General features: G+C 28.8%; 1 long non-coding RNA gene across 1 annotated transcript in view; it reads right to left on the bottom strand.

Annotated features, from left to right (window-relative positions):
- Positions 1-13,576, bottom strand: part of LOC142330021 (uncharacterized) — a 73,636-nt gene that overhangs the window by 22,018 nt on the left and 38,042 nt on the right. Inside the window, exons 3-4 of the long non-coding RNA XR_012757649.1 lie at positions 4,172-4,295; positions 1,697-1,840 (exon numbers count right to left, since the gene is read on the bottom strand). This is a non-coding gene — a long non-coding RNA (uncharacterized LOC142330021). The remainder of the gene's footprint in view (positions 1-1,696; positions 1,841-4,171; positions 4,296-13,576) is intronic.

Here is a 13,576-nt window from a genome sequence, read left to right as displayed (position 1 = left end):
ATAACTTTTTTAAACCGATATAAACAGATAACCCCTTGTGTCTTTCTGCATAATTTACAGCCAAAAACACCTGGTAAGAATCTTTATTGGTTACTGAGAAAACTAAAAATGTACATTACACATAATGCAAGTTGCATACATTACATGTATGCAAACTAACCGTATTTTTAGATTTAAAGGTAAAAGTTATTTCAAGTGTAAACTCTGTCTTTATAAACCTTTACAAAACCCCTTTACAGAGTTTACACTTGAAATAAACAAAGGAAAATTTCTCTCAATAAAAGTGAAATTTCCCGACTCTACAAAGAAATATTTTTGAACTAAAAAAGTTGCAAAAAACAAAATAATTACAAAAAAATTGACAAATGCTTCCAATGAAAACATTTCTTCAAAAAATTTTCTAGTCAACACATTTTGTAAGAAATAGGATAATAAACAAAATGACAAAAAAGTAATTAATTTACTCCACCATATAGAAACTAAACTTAAGAGTAATTAAAAATGGGGTTTACTATTGAGATGTAGTAGATGCGACTCCACTCTATAACAGTTAGCAATTTATGTAGCCGCTTAAATAAAATTATGATTTACCGCAATATTTTAACAAAACCTTCCAAACCGCTGAAACTTAACGTAACAATGGAAATTAAGAAAACAAAGACATTCATTAGCAGAAATCAGCTAAAATAAAAAATAAGATCATACAACCGATTAAAAATCTATAACAATTGATAACACGAAAAGTGAGAATACAAACTGAAAATCTAGAAATATTTGAAATAACACAAGGTGTAAGGCAAGGATGCACACTTATTTATAATGTGCTTTATAATTCTTTAAGACGTTCAATTATTACAATCTTGATGCGTTTTATATTCAAATTAAATTCAGCCTCAACTATAAGTGTACATTTGTAATTTAAACATTTTCAACGGCTGTCATCAGACAACATATTTTTTCAAGTTTTTACATTTTTGTAAAAGTGTAATAATTTTTAATTGTTTGTTTACAATTCAATTATTTAGTACATCAAACACCATTAACAATTGCAATCTTTGAACGATTCAAGGAAGGTGTGCTAACAGTTTTTGGTCCTCCAAACCAGATACTAAATGTAAAACCTAATAAGACTAATAGGAGATTGTGTTAATTTTTGTACATGCGAGCATTAGACAATAGCTATGTAATTGGATGTCAGACTCAACGTTGTCGAGTGTCAGCAGTTTAGTTAATGTCGCATAACATCCCTATCAACATATCAAAAATTATACACCTCAATAAAGATCAGTGTTCAACTGTATACCTGCATGGTTCTCCTTGACACTGATACAGTGTCTAATTAAAAAACACTGAGGATAGAATGTACAAAAAAAAACTCTGCATGATGTTTTGAAAGCAAATTAAAATACTTTAAAAAAAGATAAATTTCTAGTGCGAGGTGCAGAAAATGAACTCAAATGTATACCGCATAAAATGATCAAATATATAAAATCCTTTAATTTAAAACTGTGGCATGAGACTAAAAATTTGGAATTTTTGGAAGGAACTTCTACTTATATAATAAAGAAAGAATAAAATTATATATTAATATTAACATCATGTTTCGATATTTTATTTCTTCTGTACTTTAGAATCCTTATTATAACTACTGAATCAAGTTTCCAAACAACAAAAGTATATTAAATGTAAAACACACCATAAATTAATATTTTATGTGATCAAATTATTTTAATTGGAATATACATTTTTTTACATAAATTTTATGTTTTTTTTTTTTAAATTTGAGATTCAATTGTCATATTTAGCTTCAGAAAATTTGCTGTCATATGCTTCTTCAGTACTGAAATTAAAAAAAAAAAAAAATTAAATTAAAATAATTAAATTATTTTTCATTTAAAATTTTTATAAGAATATACAAAATAATGAACTGAATACAGATGACTGCACAGCATCGAACATATTAATTTTTGTGTATTCCTAGTAATTAATAACTGTTTTGTTGTTTAAATCATAACAATTCTTGCCGTTGCATTGATTAATTAATTAATTAAAAGGGACACTACACCATGTCAATCACAAAATATTTCAGTACCTGTTTTTCTTTAAAAGGAGCTGTGATAGTAGCTAGCTATACTGTGATTGAAATTCTTTATAGAATTTACTACAAAACAATCACAAACCCTAACCCATCATATTACGATATTATTAATATTCAATATATCATATATTACATCATATTCAATAAAAAAAAATCAATAATAGTGTTTGTTATCTTGGCATCCCAACCCTGTAGAGGGAAGACACCAAAAACCTTGTGACGTTACCAGTCGCCACACCAAACCCTCCGTTCCTAGCCCTGAGGGGCTTTACTGGATGTCGTCTTTTTAGACCCTCTGATTACATCATCTCACCGTAATCAGCCAGGCCTCAGTCAGGATTCCACCGACGTAAAAGCCCCAAATCGAATCAAACAATACCAATATAACCGTGGCACGATGCCAATATGCCTACCTCCAACCAATCCATGCCTAGGCCGGAACCCTAGCCACCCGGGATCCTGCTGTGATCAAATACCTCGACTAAACTCCCTCTGCAGACCTACAAAACTAACCGTCTGTTGACTATGGTGTCTGAATGTGTGTGAGGATGTATTCCCCTTCCAAAAGTAATACACACCAACTGTATCAAGAAGGGTGGGTAAGCCAGGGGTGGTTTAGTCTTTAATGTGCAGGAACACATACGCATTTAATATCTTGCAAAACCTCAGGCGCTCGTAAATTGGGGTTCTCTTTCACCACTAAAAAAAAAACCATACTGAAAAAAAAACTAAGAAAATGGCTCAAAGAAAACTCAGCTACTACAGAACACTCCTCGCGGATCATCCAGTTAATATGGAGATCCAGAATGGAATGTATTCTCTCAAGTTCCCTAATAGCTCGTGAATGTTCAACCTGGTATTGAGACAAACATACTGGAAGTGCTCCACTGTATCATCAGTCCCAAAATCCAGGCATTGACTCGAATCCACCAAATGAAATCTAGCCAAACTATCCCGAAAGGCACAATGCCCAGAGAGAAATCTTGTGATATACTGATTGGGGGGAAACCCATCTAATCGCACCTACAACAGACACTATAGGAAATATACCATTCGTGTAGCAACCTGTGTGGGATTCGTCCCATCTGACCTGCCAAGACACAAGACCTCAGGTCTTCCATCTCCTACTTTTATTCTGATGTCAATGGGTTATTTACCTTGGAAATGCAGTGTTCCTTACGCTCATTAGCCAAGATATCTTGGTTTGACTCCGGCTATAACAGCCTGTAACAGCCAGAAAGAGGAGTCGCTGGGCCCATAGCAAAATGTCTGCATAATACCTAAAAGCCAAGCGGTGAGCACAGACAGGTGCAGTATATAGGACTTTGCTTCACCGACACCACACCTTTGTAAAGGATACACACAGTATGGTAATTCAACCCCCAATCGGGATGAATGACTTGATTCTATAAAAAGCATAGGCATTTTTTGTTACATACTGTAACATTCCTTGAACCGAAAATTCTTATCAAGGATCACACCCAGGTACTTTTGAGTCTTAACATACTGAACTGGGAGACGAGTCATCTCAACCCTGTTATCTGAGAGAACAACACCAGTAGTAACCAAAAATGATCAAAAATGGTACTGTTTAGAAATACATTACTATAATTGCACTATTTATAAAATGCTGCCTGGTTTGTTTTAAATTTATAGTAATATTCATTTCTATTGCCACTTGACAAAAAACGCATATTGAAATTACAAATAACATTGTTTTTTCTTTAATTATGTTTTATGCCTGTCAGTGAAATAATTTAATACTTGTTTCTAGTCTTTCCTTGTGCATAACAGATAAAATTACATACCATATTCTGGTTTTCTAATCCTGAAGAGATTTGTATTATTTATGCCCTCTTTTTTTTAAATTGATAGATTTGTGTGTGAATTTATAATAATCGATCTAACAAGAGAATAGATAAGTATGAAAGCAAAGAATAGGTATTATTATTAGTACTTTTGTAAATAATAAATTATCATGAGAAAAAGTTGATTACTAATGAAATTTTGTTGATACCGCAAAAAATTATAATGTTCTATCTTGTTATAAAAACAAAATGCAATTTCACTAACCTGATTTTTTTTCAAATGAAACACTTCATTTTTCACCTCTGAATTTAAATTTTGTTTCACTAAGGAGAATAATAAATAAAGTTTCTTACACCCAAGTTGCTTAAATATTGATAAATTTTTATGCCTGTAAACACAAAGAAAAGTTAAATTAGAATGATTGGACATTAAAAATAAAATAATCTTAAATGCTAAATATATTTATCTATTTTAAGCAAGCAAATTAATCCCAACACAGATGTTATTTAACAAAAAATTAAATATGTTGATACAAAATCATATATGATTTTATATCAGTAACTTAAGTTTTAAGTTACATTTTATAACAGAATTGAAATCACTTTAAATAAATTTACTTTTAACATCTTTTTAAGAACTGATTTACTTTACATCCAATAAGAAAATGTCCTGGTGAACCTGGTGTCCTAGAGAGCCAGTGGTCTCTATGATCAGTGGAAATAGCAAAAGTAGGGCGAGAATTAAGACAAACCTAAATCTGTATCAACACTGTATAAAATTTCTCTATGTTGAGAACTGTTTTTCCTATTACACTACGTATGATATTTGACACTTGACTGCACTTTCCCACAAACCACTAAAATGAGGAGATGGAGGACGAATAAATGACCAACTAATTCCTGGTGATGTAGAAAAGATTTGAATATTTTGTTTTAAATTTGTCTTGATCTTAAAACATAATGAAAGTTAGCAGAGTTATTAGAAAATATATTAGGTATACCTCTTATGTGAAATGAATCTTTTGAAGGTGGAAAAAAATTATTGTAAAGTCAAATCAGAAACTAACTCTTAAATGAATAACCTTAGTGGCTGCTAAACATATAAAAAGCGGTAAGCAAGCCTTATTCAATGTTTTAGATCTTTGCCTACCATGACGAATTATAATTGGGCCACTATAATCTAATGTACAAGAGAATTTTCAGGAAGGAATCACTCTACCAGGCGTTAATTGACAAAGCTGTTGGAATTGAGTTTTGCATCACATCTAAAGCAAATTAAACACATGAAAGATTGACGAAATGATTCTTTTAGCATTATAATCCAGTATCTCTGTCGCAACGAATGTGTTAATTGTACACTACAGTGTAAGAGTTGACAAGTGTTCAAGTGTTGACAATTTCAGAATTTTCACTCAGATGTTAACGATAGGATGTTTAACGTGATTGTAGGAGAGAACGTTAAAGTCTGCCTCATACACAGATTAGACCTAAATCATCCAAAAATGGATCTAGTGAACTAAGCTTTGTTTATCAATGACCTGGTTCGTTATCTCATTGAAATACATGGACTGTGATTGATAACTCCTTAGTAGTTAAAAGTACTAAAATTACATTCTCAGACAGTTTAGAATTAATATGGTGAATGAATCAATCAGAAACTAAATGTTCGTAACAAAGTATGTAAAGATGAAAATCTTTGTGTTCAATCATATAAGATGAGATATACATGAAGTTAATATAGTTTTTACGCCTTTCTAATAAGCATTCAGGATTTAAATTATCATCATTAAACGTAATATTACAATCTGAATAATAATCCTAATAATCATATTATAAAATATATGAGGAATAATAATAATAACAATAAAAATGATAGATTTGATTTAAGGGGAATGTATATAATGAAATGTAATAAGATTTTTTGGTAAAACTAACAATCTTTTTAAAAATAATTATGGAATGATAAATGCTTAGAGAAACAGAAAGAGAGGTTGTTATTTGGGTTGTACAATACATACATTAAGAAAAACATATAAAACAAGAGAAAGTAAGATCAATTACAAAAGGACACGATATGAGGGAATGTGATGGGAAAAACAAGCTGAGAAAATTAGGGAATTACTAGTATGGAAAAGATGGAAAAAGAGAATCTGTAGAAGCAAATAATTTGAAGTGATCGGAGAAAATGATAAGACTGTAGGAATAATGGTGGCAAGAATACGAGCAAAAAAAAAACTCTGGAGATGATGGATAATTAAGATGCACAGGATGTATGCAAGAAATGTGAAGTGGTGAGTAACAAGGAGGAATGGAAGCAGGAGACATTAAAATGGGGAGATACGTAATTCAACACCTAATCCATGACCTGGAATAAAGGATTAACATGAAGAAGAAAGTGCATAGTAAAATATTAGTAGCTATTTAATAACACTTTAATAAATATATGTAGCTTTTTTTTAAATTTAAACAAGTTAAAAAAGTAAGACATAAAAAGTTGTTTTCTATAATCAAAACAACTTCCCAATTACTTTTCATTTAGAAAAGTAAATTCCATTAGTCTTCTAAAATATGTTTATGATTAGAGAATTGATAAAATTAAAAATTAAGAGAATTTAAGGAAATTTCAAGAAACAAGCTAACAATATATTTGCGTAAACAGTATATCACAATTCTTGTTTAAATTGATTTCTAACATCATTCATGGAATTACAATGTGTCTTATATTTTCATTATTTTCTTTTTCCTTAAAGTAAAATTATTACAGAATAATAATCGTTTTTATTAAAATAATTCATATCCCCATTATAAAGGTATGATAAAGGAATAAAGAACCTAAAGTTGAAGAGAAAGCATTGAATCCAATTTTAAAATGAAGTGAAGAAAGAAATCAGATACACTAGAATGAAAAAAATATTGGGAAGAAAGAAAAACGAAACATCAGAAAAATAAACTGTTAATTGCAAGCTTATGCGTAGTCAAAAGAGACTAGAATGCATTAAAAACACTTCATTGCAATTAAGGGGCAAAGGTTACAAAAAATGGTTCTGGCATTGTAAAAAATGAATGAAATGTGGAGGTTTGAAAGTTGATCATAATCATATTTCTAAAATTTCCTAACCAAACAACCAACAAGTTGAGAAAATTATTTTGATATTTTCAAAATGTTTCAACATGTTTATTAATGTCTATCATTTTGGAGGTCTTACTTTTGTGGCAATCAGTAGTAGCACATGTTCCACATGGTGAGTTATAGGAGGCAAGTAGAGGCAGCTTGTAGGGAGGACCGGACTTTAGATTTTACATACACTACAGTTTTTAATACAGAAGTTTTATATTTTTCGGTTCTTTCTTAATTACTGATGTAGAAATTTTCAAATATTTAGTTAAGAATATATATATATATATATATATAGGAAATTATCTTTTTAAGGTAAGAAAATATACATATATGAAATTATATTTTTAAATTAAGAACAATTGATGGAAATTATTATTATAGTTGATATAATGTAATCTTTGTATTGCTCCAAGAAAATTGATTGAATCATTGTACTTGATGTTTTGATATAACTAAATATACATAAAGAATTGCATATACACACACTTATATGCTCAATTAAACATCCACTAACATTTTTGCAGGTTTTATATATCAAGTTTGAGCTGGTTTTAAATATGGCAGTCTGTATGTATATATATTAATTATATTCAATAACATACAGTGCCAGAATTAAATAATATACTTCATAAGTACCATATTTAAATATGAAATATATATTTCTAATAAATTACAAATATATTAACATTTTAAAATAACTATTAAATTGGTACTTTATTTATTTCCAAAATAAATTTTTGTTTAAATTTGTCAAAATCTTTATTAATTCAATATTCATTCCTTAGTAGATTGAAATTCATGACTGAAAAATTTAGAAAAATATAAACTTAATAGTCTTGATCGTGATTCCTAGACTTTATTAACAGTTCAGGAAAAAGAAACACAATGCATTTAAAAATTAACTACATGAACAAGGTGAAATAGACCATATCTATAAAAGTTGAGATAATGAAAAAATAAAAAAAGATATAATTGTGTTGCATTAACATTTAAAATAATATTTTGTTAATTTCTTTTTATTTTTTCAAATTGTGACTTGGTCCTTTAATTATAAAATATCAGATTAGTAAATATTCTCTAATTTGAATTACAATAAAAAATTAACAATTCACAAAAATAGCAATTCATACATATGAATATAACATTTTGTGGTAGAGTATCAGTAATCTGAATGATAAATATCTAAATATGATAAAAAAGTGTGACCTGATTTGAAAATAAACTTTAAAGAAAACCTTAAAAACTTTTAATTTTTATTAATGATAACAGTGAAATTACTTTTTTTAATCCTCAATAATCACACATACTTCCAATTTGAGTAAAAAATAACACTTAATTACACATAGTCAGAAACTGTGTGTTTTTTATGGCATAAAACATTCTCTGAAAGATGAGAGAAGATTGAAAATGAGTGCCATCATCAAGAAGGTGTCTGACAAACGAGAACATTGTTGCAATTTGTTACCATTTGATGACTGACAATTGCTTCATCACTGATGAAATTGCTGCTTAACTTGAGATCATTATGGCAGTATGCAAAAAAATCAAATCATGATGATCATTCATGGGTACAGCTAAGTGTCAACTTGTTGGGTTCTGCTCCTTCTCTCAAGGAACCAAAGAAATGATGCTTGTCTCTTGAAATCTGCCAATGGCTACTGAATTAATATGAGATCAAGGAGAACCTTTTTCTAACCATTTATTTATAACCATTTTCGTAACAGTAAAATTCAGATTATGACAATCAGGGAGCAGCTAGTTTTACAGATGCTCAACATAGTCGACTAAGATAAATATGGAAAGCCGTTGCTGAACAAAATATTCCAAATGAACAGGATGTCAAGAAGCATATGTTAGAAGCCATTTCAGTAAGAAATCAACAAAATTGGAAAATTTAATGATGATATGCGCATTGGTATGTAGATACTGCAAATGTTTGGGGATGAACTATAGCACAAATGTAAAACTTATATCTACAATGTGTAATAATGAATTAAAAAGTTTATGTGCTTACCGTATTTTACTAAACATCACTGACAGTAAAATCAGATTTTGGAATAAAAGGACTAGTGCTAATTTTGTACTATAATTTTATTATTTTTGATTACTTAGAAAACGTATATGTACATTAACATTAACAATGAATTTAATTTAATTAGAAGATATTAATTGGGAGAGTAATGCCAATGATACTGACAACACATAAATGATATGTGCATCATTATGAGGCGAGGAGTAGCACTAGTGCACTCACTTTTTTTTATTTGAGGTTAGTATTAAATTTTAACTATATATACATATAAAAACATGCTTTAAAAATTAAAAACAGTTATAATTTGTTACGGTCTGACAGACAGGTTTTCCCTTGTGCACTGTGGCACCAGAACTACTTCCTATAAACTAGGCCAGCCAAGATATTAAAAAATATAGGTAATATTTGATATGTTCTTAAAATTAATGTGAACCATTTGTTTTCATAATTATTTTAGTTTATCATCAAATATTTTCTGAAAAAGTATTTGTATCTCATAAGATCCACTGTGTAGTACATACTTGAATTTTAGTTGAGGTTATGTTTGATCGCTTACAAAACTGTATGCATTTATATTTACATTTACAGCATGTTTTCTGCTGTCATTCTGAAATTTATTCATAATCTTTGCTTTTTGAATTTTATAAATTTCATTTATTATATTTCTTGAACAGCTTTGTTATAAAATATTAAATTTCTGCCAGATGACATTACTGCCATGGTAAACATACCTTTGGCAATATCATTAAATAGTGATGATGAACTGGAAACTGTTTTCTAAAACAGTTTATGCCTGCAAAGCCACATAGATGGGGATACAAAATATTCATTCTTGCTGGAATAAGGGGCTTTGCAAACAAAGTAGAATGAGACTTAGGACCAAGTGCAAATATAATTGTAAGATTCTCGAATGATTTCGAGAACTATCACTATAAGCTATATTTTGATAATTATTACATAACTCTTCCTCTTCTTGTGGAACTGGCAAAGAGGCAGATTCATGGTCCGAGTACCTTTTGCAGAAATCGATTTCTCGGCATTAAACTTTGTAATGAATTGTATATGAGCAAAATGCCTTGTGGGTACTCTGAAAAGTGCACTACTTCAATTGAAGTAGTAGAGATATCAGCAGTATCTTGGCCTCAAAATTTGTAGAAGAACCTAATACATCAGTAAAAAGGTATGATAGAAAAGAACGCAAAACAATTAATGTCGAATGTCCCCAAATAGTTACTATATACAATAAACATATGGGAGGAGTTGACTTATCAAACAGCATGATAGGTATAGGAATAGTTTAAGAAGCAAAAAATGGTATTTTAGGTTGTTTTACCATTTACTAGGCTTGGTAATTGTAAATTCCTGGTTGCTGTATAAAAGGGGTTGTTTGGAAGGAGGTGAAAAAACTAAATTAAGGCTTGCTCAGTTTCTCACAGAAATCGGAGTAGCCTTATGCAAGTACGGGGAACCCATCACTCCATCAAAAGGTCAGACAAGAAATGAAGTTGAAGAACAGATACGACTAAACAACAAAAAGGTCCAGCTGCTATAGCACCACCAAGAGATGTGAGACTGGATCAAACATCATACTGTCTCCTCTTTTGTGATACATGTCCCGCTTAGATCCAAACCAATTTTTGGGACATGGAAGTAAAGCAACGTGGGGAAACATTTGATAAATAATTTTTCTATTATTTAGGATGCATTCTGCGTGTAATATAAGTTTTTTCATCACAAATAAAAAAGTTATGCAGTAAGGGTTATTATGTCTGGAAAGTGATAAAATACAAGAATTTTCTTCACAAATAACTCGTTTAAGTAACATTATTTAAGTTTTTTGTTTCATATTACTGACACTCTACGTTACTTTTTAAAAATTTTTCATTTTAATCATACTAAGGTTTTACTACGATAACTATTATTTCTTTCTAATTCTATAATATTAATATATATAAACTTATATAGCACACACTTGATAATTTGTATTTTTGTATACATTATAAATGTATACAGGTTTAGCAGTAATATATTTCTAACTAATAAGTATTATTATACAATTACAACAATGTTTGCATATCAACAAAATAACATGTATTGCCTTCTTTTTACTTACAGTTAAATAATATAATAATAATATATATTAAAAAATTAACAAATCTATAAAATAAGATTTAAATTATATTTTCTGTATTAACAAAAATGTTTTTCATGTACAAATAAAAATATTATAGGTGAAATATTATTATATGGCCATCAATTAATACATTTTTTTTATTGGAATATATAAAAATTGATTAGCAATCTTTTTTATCATTTGAAATATACTGACAGTATATATTATCTTGCAAAAATTTTGAAATAATTCAGAATTAGCTTGAAATGCTATAATAATTATAAAACTCATATAGCATTGCCATTCTATTAGATATTTTCTGAATTTATTTTAATTTTTAAATATTAATAAACAAAATTATTGATGTTTTTATAAAAAAAAAATCAAGAATTACTGTTTATAGAATGTGCATATCAGAGCACAATCTGCTAGATAATTGATTAATTGTTATAGAGTATCAATTTTTAAATGCTCACCCAATATAAGCATGATTATATTAAATATTACAGAATAACATTTACCTGGTAAAAAATCAATGTGATTTATGACTTTCTTATTTTAAGGATACCTAATTTTTATACATCTCGAGATTTGTTAACTTGTAAGAAATATACAGTTGTCTAAGAAAAAAACATAAAATACCCGTTCATTATTAAAAAATTTCAATTTCTTTTTTCTAAATAATAAAAATAGTTTGATCAATTTCTGATTTATTTTTTATGAATTAAATGAAAATATTCATTCATTTAAATATTTCTATTATTACTGTAATAAAAATAAATTAACAATTTTGATCTTTAAAAAGTAGCTGAATATCAAAGGCTATAGTATTTTTCGGACTATTTTCTGGGGTTTTATTGTTTTCTTTCAGAAAAAGACAGAAAGGTGTGATTTTTAACAATTTATGTTCCTGTTTCTTCCAAAACCAGACATCTACGAGAAGTCTATTTTAAACACGGACATCTGTCCAACGAGTCAATGGCAGATTAGAATTCCTATTGACAAAACTTCATTTCATAAAATCGAAATTATCTTTTTAAAAAAATAATATCCAAAAATTAAGTTTTTAATTTTTATAATTGAAATAGTTTAATTAATGGTCTTTATTCACAAAATTATACAATAGAGAAACTCAAACTTTTTGACTTTCAGGAACAATGTAAAAACACATTTAACAGGTTGACTGCTTTGAGATTTGATACTGGATCTTAAGTAATATTTGTAGCTGGCTATGAGGCCCATTTTGATGTCTCAGTCCAATAGTGATTTCAAACTGTTGTTTCTAGTGCACGAAAAAACATCATACTGTCATAGAGCAAATCATGATCATTCAAACAGTGGGATGCCGATTTTCATGAGGTCCAACTACTCGAACTGTTTACATATCCATATTAGGCAATTTAAAAAAAATGCTTCTTAAAAAATCTAAAATAATATTATTCTTGTATATTAATTTTTTTTATTTTGCTTGACTAACTCACCACATAAGCTTGAAATTGTACATGAGAGGTGGAAATGGGATTTTGTAGCGTATGAAAAATATTATGCCTGACTGAAATTTGAACCCAGACCCTCCAGATTAAAGGCTGGGAATCTACCACTCCAACATCGAGCCTGGCAATATTTCAAATAAAGTTTAATAAAGTTTTGCTTCAACAGGAATTGTATTTTTATCAATCTTTGTTCTTTTGAGTTTTAAACTAACTTTTTTGTAATTTGTTTAGCCACAAAACATATGTAAACTTAGGTCTGTATTAAACTAATTTTAAAATTAACATCTGAAAATAGTGAAGAAAACACATTTACTGGTAGGCAAGAATATGATATAATGACTTATTGCTAGGATTGTCAAGGTTGCCAAATGAAAAACCTCATTAATGACTACATCATTATGAATGGTTGGAGGGATAAAAAGTATGTAATTCTATACAGATTCTTTGATTAAAACAATTATATGGTCTTGCGCTCATAAACAAAAATCAACATTACAGCAAGTAGAGATTGCAGATCTTTTTTTAAGACGAAATAGTTTTTAAAGGTATATTTCTGATTAATGACTAAGTTTTATTCTATTAAACAAACTGTAATTTTTTCAATTTTTTTATAATTTTTAAGAAAGTATATTTTTATGATGCATAGTAATTTAACTAAATTACTCTTCAATATGTTTTTTTTTTGAAAGCTTTATAGATATGTTTTGCAGGAAAATAATGTGAAATATATATTACACATATGCTCACATTAATAAATATGATTTAACAAAAATATTCATGAAATGAAAATTTTAAGCAGTTATAATGTACATGGATGATTCAAATTCCTTTTCTTCATCTCATTATTGGAGCAATGGTGAATTATATTAACCACCTACATGAAAGTAAATGAGAAAGAATAGGTGTGAAATACT

The sequence above is a fragment of the Lycorma delicatula genome, chromosome 9 (assembly GCF_047948215.1).
Source record: "Lycorma delicatula isolate Av1 chromosome 9, ASM4794821v1, whole genome shotgun sequence".
Lineage (NCBI taxonomy): Eukaryota > Metazoa > Arthropoda > Insecta > Hemiptera > Fulgoridae > Lycorma > Lycorma delicatula.
The sequence above is the reverse complement of the archived record's forward strand: the minus strand, read 5'-3'. Positions and strand labels throughout refer to the sequence as shown.